General features: G+C 40.2%; 2 long non-coding RNA genes across 2 annotated transcripts in view; both read left to right on the top strand.

Moving 5' to 3' along the window:
• Window positions 1-16,079, top strand: part of LOC136395272 (uncharacterized) — a 273,153-nt gene that overhangs the window by 255,940 nt on the left and 1,134 nt on the right. The window lies entirely within an intron of this gene.
• Window positions 9-15,565, top strand: LOC136395275 (uncharacterized). Its single transcript, XR_010749305.1, has 3 exons — window positions 9-142; window positions 8,737-8,830; window positions 13,257-15,565. It is a non-coding gene; the product is annotated as an uncharacterized lncRNA (long non-coding RNA).

The raw sequence follows: 16,079 nt of genomic DNA, 5'->3' as shown, positions 1-16,079 counted from the left end.
GTCCAGCTTAGCTGTTTGTTCGTTTGTTTGTTTGTTTGTTTGTTTGTTTGTTTAAATGGGGGTAGAAGGGAAATATGGGAAGAGCGTTGCTGAAGTTGAGAGGTAAAGAAAAAGAGGACAGGAAATCTTTGTGGTTAAAAAGGTAAGAAACGGGAGTGGAGCAATGTGGGCAGAATGGGGAAAGAGATTTGGAGAGAAACTTGGAGAGAGAGCTAAGAAGGGCGAATATCAATGCTGGTTCATCTCAGGTGAGTCAAAAAGTGAGAAAGATAATACAGCATCATTGGCCTTACACATGTGGATTGGTGTCTTTGGACATAAAACTTCAAAATTCTTAAAGCAGAAGGAAGAAGTAGCTTTCTCTCCCTTCTTTTCAACATATCAAACTACTCCCATTTAAAACTCTTGTATTTTATTTAATGAATATAAACAAAGCAATATCTATATTTGTCATGCTATTACTTTAACTTTTTTGTTTGTTTAAAATTTATAAAAACAAAAGACAAGTTAATGAATTCTTTCATTTTAAGGATGCTTAGCTGCTTGAATTACATACAAACTGACACTTGCTATTTTCCCCAAAATATATTGTTAAGTATTCAAGTGCAAAGGGACCACCTAAATGGTAATGAAGTTGAAATAATAGAAGGGTCACATAATTCCTAAAATTCCTGTGATATTATGAAGTAAGATTAAGTTGCTAGAAAAAAAAAGAAAATTACACCTGGAAAGATTTAACGAGAATACATGGATATGCTTATGACAGAGAGCTGTGGACCAAGCCACTAAGTCAAAATGTGGCATCTTTGTTTTAGAGATTATCAAATTTGGACTACTTACTACCATGTGTGAAACCTGACCAGGTCAAATAAATAGTTGTGATCTCATTTTTTAGATGTAAAGGATTTGGTTGTCTTCTAGCAATTCTAAAGAAGAAAGAAAAGCATGTTTAGATTAAGCAATTGACTGAATAATCCTCAGTAATTCACTTCTGGCACTAGTTTTTACATCTGTAAAATCACCTGATCACTTAAGATTTTTCTATCAGTAGCAAGATAGAATTGAGTCCAAACTCCACCTCTTTTTTTTTTTGAAATTGACTTGAAGGAAATTCCCCAGGCTTTTTGGAAATGTAATTGGCATGCGTGTTTAACAGGGACGAAAACTTATAAAGATGCCTGTGTATAAAGCAAGGTACAGAAGGTTTAAACAAAAAATAGTCTTACTGCCAATAAGACTAAAAGAAATATCTTGGGTTTGAAATAGTTAATTTTTAAAAAATTCTGATATAGGTACCAGAAAGCAAAAAAATAAAAGTGAACACTTTTTTTTTATCATTTTTCATAGAAAGGTGTTCCTTTTCAGCAAATCTTTAAGCTCTTACTCACTGTTTTTTGTGTCCCTATCCAGAAAATATATGCTCATCAAAATAAACTTTATGTTCAGAGTAATTAAGTAACACATGCTAAGAATGGTGGTTCTGAAAACCGAATTAGAATTCATTCTTCAACCAGAGGAAGTTTATCTGTAGAGTAATTGCTGTTTGGGATGAGCTGCAAGGAGAATGCAGAGAATGGATTGGTCCCTGCTCTGTGTCTTCACAGCCACCTCTATGGATATTTGAGAGGTGATAATACTGGTGTTGTTGGTATTCTGCCTGTGAAATGTTCAGAGGGCTGGAAGGAGTAGTGGATTAGCACAAAGGTGAACATATTGGGACAAAGATAAGGGTGGGGACAGAACATTCTGTGGGGCTCCTTGCTTTCCCTGGCAGATGTAAGGGACTGGACACAATAGAATTAGCTCTCAAAACATGTCCAATTGTGTGGGTGTGTGCCTGCATGTACAGCCTTGAGAGGGAGTTGCAGAGAACATGAATTTTCTTGGAGAGGAAGGGATGGAACCTATTTCATCTGTGTCACCCTCATCACAGTGTCTCACCATTATACAGCTAGCTATTCAACTCAGAGCAGGAAGGGGCAGGAGGGTGTGTGCAGTTGGCAGAGGAAAAGGGGCAGGGACTGAATACAGAATATTTTCATTCATTCTCCTCTCCCCACATGGTTCCTGGGCCAGGGGGCCAATCTCCAGCCCTTCCTTCTTTCGTTGCTGCTTTTTGTAAAACTCTGAGCTAACCTGTTAGAACCATCTGCTGGGTGGGGAAAATGTAACCAGCACTCAGTTGCCAGCCCATAGCCCGGGAGCCATTGAAGCAGAGAGAAGGGAGGCAACAGGCAGATTTATGGGCAGCAATCTGTTCCCCACCCCTCCAGGCCCCTCTGCCAGGAAACAGCTTGATAATCCATCAATCCCACTAATGAATTAATTAGTATTCCCAGTAATCCCACCCCCAAAAGGAGCCAGGCCTGTGGGCCCCTAAGGGGGCTAAAAACTGCCTTCTTTGACCAGACACTGAAGACCTGAGACCAATGCCTGACATTAGGCCCCAGGGTGCTAAGCTGCTAGCCACAGACCTTGTTAACAATCCCCAGATGTCCCTCTTCACCTTCCCTCAGGAGACAGCTAGCTTTTCCTGAATTAAAACCACTACTACCAACAAATAGAATCCAGGGCCATAAATCAGAGACTATGGAAAGGAGAGCTGTGAAGTTCCAGGATTGGAACTGCCATGTTCTGGATAAACTCGAGAAGATCTTAAAGCTGCTCTCTAAGGGTTAGCACGAAGTTCAGATGGGTTAGGGATGGGGAAAAAAGTGAGGGATGCACAGTCTCTGACCTCTAGAACCAATGTTCCAATAGGGAAATGATCCAGGTCAAAAATAATTGTGAAAGAGGTTGAAACAAAGTGATTTGTGACATAAATTTGTCCTGAATAAATACTAGAGCAAAACACAGTCGTCAGCAGGCACCTGGGAAATTCAATGACCCTCCCTTACAACTACAGTCTCATTCTTTTACAAAACTTTGAGATGCAGTTGGGAGAAAATATCTTGGGAATAAGGGAAACTATATTTTAAATCCTAATCTACCTCTGACTGTATGGCCATGATGAGTGACTGAAGCTGTCTCTTATCATCGGTCAATGATCAAGTTAGATGATGATCTCTCTGGTTCCTTTTGGCTCTAACAGTTAGTATGATGACTAACTGTTATCATACAGTAGTAAAGTGTTGCAATCTCCCTTTGAGACCAAGTAACACTAGCCCATTCAAAATTATGTAGTCCGTGTCCCCAGGTTTGAATAAGGAAACAAACCAGGTTAGAGACAAAAGCCTTCTAGAGGTCAAGTAGTAGACATGGGTGTCTTCTTTCCACCCAGATTTCTGGTCTCTTTAGGGACAGACACTTGACTCAACCTTCTTCTACCCCCTTTATTCAATCCCTGAACATTGGGCACTCACAGGGCATACAGAGCGACTCATTCCATCTATGAAAAACTACCTGCATTTGTGAAAAATCTGTTGGGAAACTTCTGCACCTTTGAAAGGTCTGTACCATCTGCTTCCAGTATCCTTCTTTGCACTTGGTATCCCCAATTCCTAAGAGCAGAGTCCTCTAGGACTCAATTAAATCCTAATGTTGCCATTTACTAAGCTTGCAAACTTCAGACGAGTTATCTATCTCTCTGAGTCTCAGTTTCTTCATTTGCAAATTGAAGGCAATAAACTTGCTCTGAGGAATATATTAAACTTGCCCTGAGGAGTATATATCTCATTAAATGTGAGATAATGATGTAAAGTACCTAGGAAAGAATCTGGCTCTTAGCAAATGTTCAATAAATGGTAGTTAGCATTGGTATTTTGCCTTAAACATATAAATCTGATATTTATCCTTTAGAAAGCAAGAAAAAAACTAATGTCGGGATTTCCTTATAAAGGTCCTATCTGGATGCCTTAACACAAGTGTTTCCTATTTATAGTAATGATCACACTATATTTATTTTCCCAACAAATGTGTTTTATACACATATACATCCCTAGGCAGTGCAAGATTTTGGGAATACAGAGTTCACTGAGATTGTTCATTCCTAACCAACTTTTAATATAATGGCAGAGGAAGAACCAAATTATATAAATATGTAATTCAAAACCTCCACTTCCTCATGTCTTTCTAGCATAGTTATTGAAATACATGTGCTCAAGGAGTTATGTATGAAGCAGAGATGTTCATTGCAGTATTGTTTTTAATAGTGAAAAAGTACATTATATTATACATTAAGTAACCAATGGTTTAGATAAACAATAGAATACTATTTAAATTGCAGTGAATTTATCTACATATACTAACAAGAAATCTACTTTATGTATTAACATACTGTGGGGAGATATGTAAAACAATTTTTAGAAGCATAGTCTCAATATGAATCAGTTAATTTTTAAATGTAAATATAATAGATGTATTATTCACACACAAACTGATAACAGTGAGTCATTTTCTCAGGATATCTCAGTACTAAGATTAAGTAGATTGAGATTTGAGTAGTTACCAATGGAGATTTTCTTCTTTAGAAGATAAATTATTTTCTTTTACATATGAGTTATATATGAATATATTACTCATATAGGTAAAACTGATATTAAAATATGCTTTTTTGTTTTTTTAATTTTTTAATTTTTATTTATTTATTCATTTTAGAGGAGAGAGAGAGAGAGAGGAGGAGCAGGAAGCATCAATTCCCATATGTGCCTTGACCAGGCAAGCCCAGGGTTTTGAACTGGCGACCTCAGTATTCCAGGTTAACGCTTTATCCACTGCGCCACCACAGGTCAGGCCAAAATATGCTGTTTTAAAAATCCCATTCCTGGCCCTGGCTAATTATTAAAATATGCTGTTTTTAAAATTCCATTCCTGGCCCTGACTAGTTGCTCAGTGGATAGAGTATCAGCTTAGTGTATAGACATCCTGGGTTTGATTCATGGTGAGGGCACATAGGAGAGACAACCATCTGCTTCTTTCCCTCCCTCTCCCCTGTCTCCTCTCTTCCCCTCCTGCAGCCAGTGGCTCCGTTGGTCCGAGCATGTAAGTACTAAAAATAGGTCGGTACTCGAGCATTGACCCCAGATGGGGTTGCTAGGTGGATCCCTGTCTAGGTGCATGCAAGAGTCTGCCTCACTATCTTCCATCCTCTCACCTAAAAAAATCCTATTTCCCACTCACAGCCTAACTTGTTTTCAGGAAGGATCTGATAGCCCACAACTCCAAACACTAAGATTGATGATATAACTCTTCCATGAAAAGATCACTGAACCTGCTCCCACCAGCTTTGCCCTCATACCCTGAGTCCCAGGAGCATTTGCTGGGTCTTAGGAACAAACTTTAGGTTAAATTTAAGAACCTTTAAACATGTAATTATTAGGCCCTGAGAAATATCAGGTATGGGGCAATGGTGATTTCCTAAGAATCAGTCTTAATTTATACTACTGGAAGAAAATTAGGATAAAGAGATGAATAAAACTGTTGGGTAAACAAATGTGGGGTTTTTTTTTAGATTTGCTCGCTTGTATTGGGGCAGCGCCATGTGTGTATAGTCTATGGAAGGCTAACAGTGCTTGCCCTCAGGGCAGCAGATTGCAAATTGCAGATTGCTTTACTGCTTGGGAGGGGCCATTATTGCTATTGTTTGCTGAAGAAGGGGTTTTCTCCCCCCAGCCTGTTTTTCAGAGAGGGCAGAGAGTGCCAAGAAAGAGTACAGAGAGAAAGAGAACCTTGCTGAGGCTTGTGGGGACCTAGGAGTCTGGGCAAGTTAGAGAATGAATCTGGATTGTGGAACTGGAGAATGAGGCAGGGCTTTGGGAGCCCTGACTGAAAGGGAAACGGATTTCCCTGCCTGTTTGCTCGTCCGCCATTACAAGACTAATACATGGAATGATGGCCCACTATTTTCTGGCTCCACTGTTCCTTTACCTTCTGCCCAAATCTAATGTGAACTTGCATGGCCATGGCAATGGCCACTAGCCTTACAAAAACCAAATCTCTCGCCTGACCAGGCGGTGGTGCAGTGGATAGAGCGTCAGACTGGGATGCGGAAGAACCCAGGTTCGAGACTCCGAGGTTGCCAGCTTGAGTGCGAGCTCATCTGGTTTGAGCAAAAGCTCACCAGCTTGGACCCAAGGTCGCTGGCTCAAGCAAGGGGTTACACAGTCCACTGAAGGCCTGCGGTCAAGGCACATATGAGAAAGCAATCAATGAATAACTAAGGTGTTGCAATGCGCAACGAAAAACTAATGATTGATGCTTCTCATCTCTCCGTCCCTGTCTATCCCTCTCTCTGACTCTCTCTGTCTCTGTAAAAACAAACAAACAAACAAAAAACACAAATCTCCCTGAAATGACCAGAGCCCTGTGTTTGGCACTGGCAGGTCACAGATGAAGCTCAATTCTCCAAGGGGACATGGCACCATTACGAAGATGACCAATTGTCCTCCTTTAGGGAGGACAGTCCTTCTTTTACAAGTTTCGTCCTCCCTCGAAAAGTGTCTTCCTACATATCCTCCTTTTGGATATTGAAAGACTAATCTGTAATGTCCATATTCGATTGAATCTGTAAATGTCTGTATTCGATCGATGCAGAGTTGATCCATTGTGTGTGATGTGATGTATTTGTATCTAAATGAGTACTTTTTTCTTATAATTATTATTAAAAATTAATAGACATATAAGCATAATTACTATATAAAATATTACAAATGTTTTTATTATGCATTTATCATATTATACTGTATTATTGTTGCAATGAATAAAATGTTTCTTTATTTATGATACTGTTTTCTTCAATTTATTTTTGTCCTTTTCATTGTAAAAAAGTTGGTCGCCATACCATTACGGAGGCAGTCCCCTGGCATTCATGGTAGCTTTCAGTGATCTGTTCTGTTAGGCCAGTGCTCCAATCATTTCACCTCTCCTAAACATTAATCAATTGAGTGAGGTAGATGCCAATGAGAAGAAAGTAATTACTAACTGTAATAATTATGGTTAATGTTTATAAAATACTTACTATGTTAGATCCTATTTTAACTGCTTTGTATATATTAATTTATTTCATCAATCTAGCAGCCTTATGAGGTAGGTGGTTTTATTATTATCTGTTTTATAGATAAACTGATCAAACACAGAGAGGTTAAACCACTTGCCCAAGGTCACACAGAAAGTGATCGTGTACTAAATGATAGTGCTGGAATTTGGATACAAACAGTCTACCTCCACTACTTGATATTCCTAAAGCAGGTAAATGACAATTGACTACACACCTGGCACCTATTCCCTGGGTGCTCCAGAAGGGATACTGAAAGTGCAATGACTAATGGTCATTTCTGGTGTCTCAGCCTGAAGGGTCTGGCAGCATGACACCCTCATTCGATTCTCCATTGTCCTGGATACGATCAGAAAATCATGTTTTGCTCACAATACCCTTGCCTGAAACGCAGTTTCAGGAGAGACTTTTGCCACTACAGCTGATAATGCAACAGGAGGAAATGGTAGCACCTTGGTCCCCAGAAAGTTCTCCAGTAGACGAGATACGCCCCACTCCTCTGGCATGCGCTGAGCCCCACTCTACCCCAAATCTCATGCTTTGAGGCAGTACTTCATGAATTCAGAATAGAAAAAACAAACTTTCTGAAAATAAAAGCTTAGTGGATTGGGGCCAGAGTTTGAAAGGTCTCTTGTGTGAGAGCTGGCTGTTGTCCAGCCTCAGATCCATCATCCAGGTGGGGTCTTCTCTTTCCATCTAATTTTATTTTATTTTATTTATTTTTCTTTTTTTAATATTTTTTTCTGAAGCTGGAAATGGGGAGGCAGTCAGACAGACTCCCGCATGCACCCGACCGGGATCCACCCAGCACGCCCACCAGGGGGCGATGCTCTGCCCATCTGGGGTGTTGCTCTGTTGCAACCAGAGCCATTCTAGCGCCTGAGGCAGGGGCAATGGAGCCATCCCCAGCGCCCGGGCCATCTTTTGCTCCAATGGCTGAGGGAGGAGAAGAGAGAGACAGAGAGGAAGGAGAGGGGGTGGGGTGGAGAAGCAGATGAGCGCCTCTCCTGTGTGCCCTGGCTGGGAATCGAACCCGGGACTTCCGCACTCCAGGCTGACGCTCCACCACCGAGCCAACCGGCCAGGGCCCTGTCTAATTTTAATGGAGCAAAAATATCAAAAGAACACAAGAATAATCCCAATAACCCAGTTCACAAACTCTGGTGTTCTGCTTCTATAATATGATTTTTCAACCACAAGGGTCTGGCTGAACTTCTCAGACATTTTTCCCTTCTCCCTGCTCGCCCATCCCCGCAGAACTGCTTTATTTCTAGACACTTTAACTCCCAGTATGAGCTAGGAAGGTAGGGTATCAGGCAACAGAGAGAACACAAAGCTACTGTTGGGTAAATAAGATTGTAACAAATGTTTTTAGGTTTGCTCGCTTGTATTGGGGCAGTGCCATGGTGTATGGTCTATGGAAGGCTTCTGGTGCTTGCCCTCCGGGCGGCAGATTGCAAATTGAGGATTGTCTTCCTGCTTGGGAGGGGCCGTTGTTTGCTGGAGAAGGGTTTTTTTGGTTGTTTTTTTTTTTCCCCAGCCTGTTTTTTTGGAGAGTGCTAAGGTTGGTAGGGGGCCCTGTAAATCCAGAGGGTGAACCTGGGTTGTGGAACTGGAGACTGGGTTGGGGCTTGGGAACCCTGCTGAGGTTGATGGGTGCTGAGAGAGAGGGAAATGGTCTTCCCTGCCTGCTCGCTCTTTTGCCTTTAATAAACGTAATGGCCTACCGTTTTCTGGCACCACAGTTCCTTTACCATCTGCCTGACTCCAATGAGAACCTGAATGACCACGGTGACAGCCACTGACTTTACAGCTGCACTGGCCCTTTGGGGTTCAAAGGTGAGTATTTTAAGGTACCAGAATTATAGTGTGGGGAGATGAGGTAGAAGAGGAAACTGTCTGTACCACACAGTTGTTAATCTGTAGTCTGCATAAATCATCTCCTTTAGAAACAGCCAGCATTTTCTGAATTTCTATATTGAATTGAGAGCTTTACCTACATCATTTTATTTCATCCCCTCAACAATTTGGGACTTGGGCTATTGTTATCATTTTTCTTAAAAGATGAGGAGAATGAGGTCCATTAATTTATACATGCAATAAATATTTGACTGCTTCCTATGCACAGTGGGCACTGGGGATATATCAGTGAGCAAAACAGGAGGGACAAGGAACTCACCCAAGATCATATATGGCCAGGAAACCAAGGCTCTACTTTGAAAGCCTACTTATGTTATGTCCCTTTAATTTATTTAAACTATTATTATATTCTTTTCCCCCTTCAGCACTTGGAGGATAAATCTGAATGAAAATGAAATAAATTAATATCTCACTTCCTCTAAGAAGTTGCTTCAGTTAAATAGAAGTAATGCCCCTAGATAGTCCCCATAAAGATGGATTCTCTGTAGCAAGTTGAACAGTCTTCACATCCCACCCCTTCCTTTCCCCCAAACAAGTATATACACACACTCACACAGAGACAATACACAACTATAGGTTGCATGCTAATTTATTCATATCCGGGGTGATCATAAATTCTGGTTTGCTTAATACAGTCATAGTTTACTCCTGTAGTAGGTCAATTCATTCCTGCTAATTATTTTTGAGAGCCCCTTTCACTTGTAAAAATGTCCCAGCTCTAAAGTACATTGTGTGGTCACCCCACTCATGCTGTACAGTGAAATTCCAAACCTGCCCATTCCTGAAGTTTGGGACCTTAGCTCTTCCATGTTCATATTAGTGTACTCCACTATTAAAGGGGAAAAGGCTACCGCTCTGCCCCAGGTTGAAAAGGATCGTGCAGAAAGGATCTGGAGGGATATGGAGAAATTGTAGGGCAGGGGCTTTATAAATAAAAGGTGATTAAATGAAAAATCGAGAAAAGAAAGGTGAGGATAGGAGAGGTTGAAAAGCAGACAAATGCAGAATCTCCCAATACCCCATCCCAAAGCCTTGTGAAAAAATATCCCCAGGCTCAGCCTCCTGATATTTGGCCTCCTCTCCTACCTGCTCCAAGCTGAATCCAGGAGGTGGAAGCTCAAATCCAGCTTTAAGGGTGGGAGCTGTTTATTCCCCCAGGCTAGAAGGGATTTAATGTCTTTAAAAGCTAAATTAAGGCTTTGAATATTTTCTGTGGGCACCAGCTGAGCCCAGGCTAAAACCATTGCACATCCACTAAATCCTTCTGCAGTAATCTGTGGACAGAGTTGCCACCTATTGTTAAGAGTTCTGGTGAAGTCTTTTCCTAGATATTATTTTGCTTGTTTGTTTACTCGCAGACAGGTACTTACCTGTGGTATTGAGAATTTAGTCTGGACTAGATTTGAGAATAATTGAAATGTTTGTCCAAGTTCCCTGAGGCCTTGGGATATTATGACTCTCGGACCCTCCCAGGCCATGTTGTTCTGCTTATTCCCTGACTGTTGCGGAAAAAGAGGAAAATGCCAGCCACCCAAAAGGTAGCTTCCTTTTCCTTTTTCTCTCCCTATCTCCCTATAGTCTCTCTTCTGCAGGCTCTAAGGGGGTCTCCATCTCACTTTCTCAGCCCCCTCCCTACTTCCCCTCCCACTTCCCCTTCTTTAGTGCACATGTTCCTCAATTTGATTTACTTCTGTACATTGTGTAGCTTTGCAACGGGTGGTCCTTAGAGAGCCCTCAAAGGGAGCACTCCATCTGTCAGCCTTTCTCCATCCCCTCTCTGGCCTCCAGCCATCGCCCCTCCCCTTCCCCTTCCCTGGGCAGTTGTTGAGAGAACTGTGAGAGATTTAAGCGAACTCCTCGTTATCCCATTTTTCTCACCTCAGCCTTCCCTGGAGGGTTTCCCCCCCTAATTTCCCCACCTTCACTCAACTTGATTCCTATCACCCCCCAAGGAAAATCTTTGAAGTCACAGAGGTCACTGAGAGTGTATACTCCAATGTATGCTCTCTCTCTTACTGGAATGCCTGGTGCTATATAATTAAGACTTGCTGATCTAACAGTATATTGGGTTATTGGTAAAGTAAGGATTAGGTACACTGACGATAGGGAACAACGGTGCAGAAAATTTCAGACTGCAAATAATCCAAAATTATAATCTGTTCAACAAATATCTGTTTTTTTTCAAATCATGTGAGGTGCTGGAGACACAAACATGAATAAAATAGGAAGCACTAAGTTATTCACACATACGGGTGACTTTAATCAGGAAAATGGTCATGAATGCAAAGTGTGCTCCTGGACTCCAGGAGAAGGTGTGGCTCAGGAAACGTCCCATAAGAGGAGGAGTTTGAGCCATGCCTCATGACAAACAGGGCTTTCCAGTGTATTCCTATTAACTCAGCACCAAGTGGAAAATGGGCATTTACATGCTTTTTTTTTCTTTAAAGCTCCACAGTAATCCATTCTATATACTGTGTATGAGTGATCTCACAAAAGTTTATGTGTTCAAGGTGAAAACCGTAGGGTGTTTTGTTTCTTTGTTTACTTTGTGAGTGCTAAGGAGAATCAGCAGATTTACTCATTTTTGACTGGGGTTATAAGTCTGTATTTTTTTTTCTGGGAGACATGTTACATGACAGGTCTAGCTTTTAAGAGTTAGACAGTTTGGAGCCATAGAGAAGAGCAAGCCCACATTTACAGAGTGCCTTATTCCGCCCCCCCGCCTTTGGCAAAAAGTGAATTATTGTATACATAGGGAAAAAAAAGATAAAATACCCAGAGGGAGAGTGACTTGAATGAGGTCACCCACCAAGATGGCTTGACTTTCGTGACTGGAGCTTTTCTGGAAATAACCAAGAAAAAACCAAAAAGCACTTATAGCCACTTCAGTGCTAAAATGTAACCTCAATCCTTTGATCACAAAATTTTACTTCCAATGATCTATCTAAAGGAAATCATGCTAAATTCATCCCTAAGTTATTTAAGATAGTAAATAACTAAAATGGGCTCAGCAGAATAATTTAATTAAATTTAAAGGATATAAAACTTTGCAGCTTTACATTTACAGCAGATTTCTAGAACATAAAAAATGGTGTAATATGAATTTAAAAACATAATATACAAAATTTTGTATGTAATCTGTTCTCAATTACCTACAATGTATACTAAGAACTGAAGTTTTCCCACACCCACACAACTTACTGTCCACATTCACCTGGCTTCCCCACTCAAGAAGCTTTTGCCCAGGAGGAATGTTTTAAATAACTTTACTGTTTATTTCAGGAATTTAGTTTAAAAGAAAAAGCATTTAAATGTACATTGAATGATAGGATCAAATGACTGCTTACCATCCAAGACTCTTGAAAATTTTCACCTCAGTCAAACTTTTATACCATTTTTTTTATCCATTCCTCTTTACTCCTCACATTGGAATATTTTTTTCTTACACTATACCTCCATTTTATAAACATCCCAACCCCCATACCTTGATTAAAAAAAAATTCTTAAAACTGTGCCAAGATCATAATCTCCCTTGCCATGGAAAACAAGAAAGAAAGCTTTGTCTCTTTTTTTTATTATGAATATTTAAATATATTGTGTTGACATAGTTTCAAGTGTTCCACTCAATATAACACCATCTACACACTGTACCATCCCTCCATATGTCATGCAGTCTCTTTCCACCCCCATTTATCCCCTTTTGTCTCCCTCCTCCTACCTCCACACCCCCCTTTCCCTCTGGCTATTGCTACACTGTTGTCTGTACCTATGTGTTACGGATGTGTTTTTTGGCTCATCCTTTCACCTTTGATCCAGTCCCCTCTTCCCTCTTCCCTCTGACAGCTGTCCATCTGTTCCCCGTTTCTGTCGTTCCTCAGTTTATTGTGTTTATTAGATTATACATATAAGTAAGATCATAACCTGTCTTATAAACCAGTTATTTGAGTAGAATTTTTTGAGGAATCCAACATTTTCAAATATTCAAAGAAAAAAGACAAAAATATAACATATTTTTTATTTACTTTATTTGGGTGACACAGGTTAATAAAATTACACAGGTTTCAGGTGTACAGTTCTACAATACGTCATCTGGATATTGTATTGTGTGTTCATCACCCAAGTCAGGTCTCCTTCCATCACCATCTATCCCCCCTGCACCCTCTTCTACCTTCCCCTAGCCCCCTTCCCTCTCATAATCACCATACTGTTGTCTGTGTCCTATGAGTTGTTTTTGTTGTTGTTGGTTGTTGTTGTTTTGGTCTTTTTGGTTTTTTGGTTTTTGCTTAATCACTTCTAATGATTGTCACTTAGGCAGTAATCTATGTTTGTTTGGTTTTTTTTTAAGTGAGAGGAGAAGAGATATAGAGACAGACTCCCACATGTGCTCTGACTGGGATCTACCAGGCAACCCGTGCCTGGGGGCTATGCTAGAATCAACCAAGATATCCTTGACATCTGAGGCCAACGCTTGGACCGAGTTATTCTCAGCGCCCAGCACCATCACTTGAACCAATCAAGCCACCAGCTGCGGGAGGGGAAGAGAAGTAGATGGTCACTTCTCATGTGTGTCCTGACTGGGAATCAAACCCAAGACAACCGCACACCAGATGCTCTATCCACTGAACAACCAGCCAGGGTGGCTATTTTTGGTTTTCATTTTAAGTTTAATGGTTAAAAAAAGTATGTTTTTATCATTTTAGAATAAGTCGGTAATCAAATATATAATTCTAAGAAGTCCCTGCAACTTTCTTGACATACATTGACAGGATTTTGGGACAGAGAATATAAAATCATTTTGAAAGCAATCTAACAGGGTAGTTCAAAAAACAAACTTTGAAATCCCAGTGCTTTCTATATACTAATCTTCTGCATCAAACTGTTGTCTTGTTTTTTTTTGTTTTTTTTTTTGACAGAGACAGAGAAAATCAGAGAGAGGGATAGATAAGAACAAACAGGAAGGGAGCGAGATGAGAAGTATCCATTCCTTGTTGCAGCACCTTAGTTGTTCATTGATTGCTTTCTCATATGTGCCTTGACAAGGGGACTACAGCAGAGCAAGTGACCCCTTGCTCAAGGCAGCGACCTTGGGTTCAAGCCAGCAACCTTTGGGCTCAAGCCAGTGACCATGGGGTTATGTCTATAATCTCATGGCCGGTGAGCCCGTGCTCAAGTTGGTAAGACCACATTCAAGACTCATGAGCCCACACTCAAGACATCGACCTTGGGGTTTTGAACCTGGGTCCTCTGCATCCCAGTTCAATGCTCTATCCACTGCACCAACACCTGGTCAAACTGCATTGAACTCTTTTAATATTCTTTTGCATGTAACGCTATATGATTGTACTCTAAAGCAGTGGTCCCCAACCCCCGGTCTGCAAAGAAAGAATAAATAACTTACATTATTTCAATTTTATTTATATTTAAGTCTGAACGATGTTTTATTTTTAAAAAATGACCAGATTCCCTCTGTTATATCCGTCTAAGACTCACTCTTGACGCTTGTCTCCATCATGTGATACATTTATTGGTCCCACCCTAAAGGCAGTTCCGTGAAAATATTTTCTGACATTAAACTGGTCCATGGCCCAAAAAAGGTTGGAGACCACTGCTCTAAAGCCATCTTTGCAAAAAGCAATGATGCCTACATATGTACTTATTGTCATTTGCTGCATTATCAAAATTCATCTTGTTTGTTCATTTCTGCTATAGAGTGCATGTTCTCCTCAAGCTGAAAACTTGTTTTACTTTTTACAATGAATCTCTGCAGCACAAAACATAGTACATTTATTACATTTGTTGAAAAGAACTGGAAGAGGTTATTTCAAGAACCACAATATCGGCAGAGCAACCTGATGTCATTGCATAAATTTCTAAGGAGCACCTATGATTGCCTGACAGTGGTCCAGGCATTGGAGAGCTATCCAGTGGAGAACTGCAGTGTGACAAATTTCTTTCCATTTACATTGTAGCATTTGTGTTTGAATACAAACTAAAATATTTAATTTCACAAGTGTTCTCAGGAATAATCTTCCTAGAGTTCTCCAGCTATGAGAGAAATCTTATTTCACTTTTCCAATGAGAAGTCCATGTTGAAAATTCTCTACTCAAAACAAATATCTTGTTCTAGGACTTAAGGACTCTGTGACTATAAAATGCTTAAAACATTGTACAAGCAATTGGATCGGTTGTGTTATAAAGTGTATATGTGCACAACAAGAGGAAATAGTGAAGTGAGAAGTTAAAGAATCCACCAGGGAGTTAGTTTAGAATGTAAAACCAGACAGTGGAATGGGTTACGGTAGAGAAGAAAGATGTCCAAGAGGGGATGAAGTGTGTCCTTCCCTCTCTGTCCTTATCTGGAATCACTCCATCACGTCCTCCTTGCTTTCCTGATTTTTTTTCTCTTCTGAACCAAATTAGTCCAAGAACTGGGTATCTCTCTGGTGCCCAAGGTATACACTATAACAGGACTGTGAATGAGTGTGTGTGTGAGAGAGAGAGACAGAGAGAGAGACAGAGAGAGAGAGAATTAGAACTTTGTACAAAGTTTTGTATAAACTTTGTATAAAGAATTAGTTCTTTATACAAAGAACTTTGACCAGAAAGAGCTCCTTTTCCTATTCACTGGGTCATGGTGATTGGAACACTTTAGAAAAATTTATAGAAGGAAAACAGAACTCCAGTAAAATAAACGTTTTCACCAGCATTTACCTGGCTTGATTATTGGCAATACATCCCTTTCATTCTCAAAAGTGTCTCAGTTTGGGAAATATATCTATTACCCTACTTTTTATGGAAGGATAGGCACTTGAGGAATAGCAGAACATTAAGAGGCAATATTTCTTTTCAAAGGGTTCCCTATTTAATAAGAAAAAGAATCAGGCAAAAACAGACAAAACAACATCAACAAAGTTTAATTTTTTTTTTTAAAAAGGCACTAACTGGAAGCCAAAGGGCTTGGGTTTCAGTCTGAATTGGTCAATAACTCACCCTGTGACCTCTCTGACCCTCATCTATGAATTAAGGGTCATAAACTCAATGATCATTATTCTTCCTTATCTAATTTAACTTTCTAAGTTCACATTTAGAGGACACTGAATAAAGACATTTTTTAAATATGAGCTACATTATGGAGTCAGACTTCATGAAGAGGCAACACGGCAGGTCT

Source organism: Saccopteryx leptura, chromosome 2 (genome assembly GCF_036850995.1).
Source record: "Saccopteryx leptura isolate mSacLep1 chromosome 2, mSacLep1_pri_phased_curated, whole genome shotgun sequence".
NCBI classification, from domain to species: Eukaryota; Metazoa; Chordata; class Mammalia; order Chiroptera; family Emballonuridae; genus Saccopteryx; species Saccopteryx leptura.
Note: the sequence above shows the minus strand (reverse complement) of the source record. Positions and strands in the feature narration are given on the sequence as shown.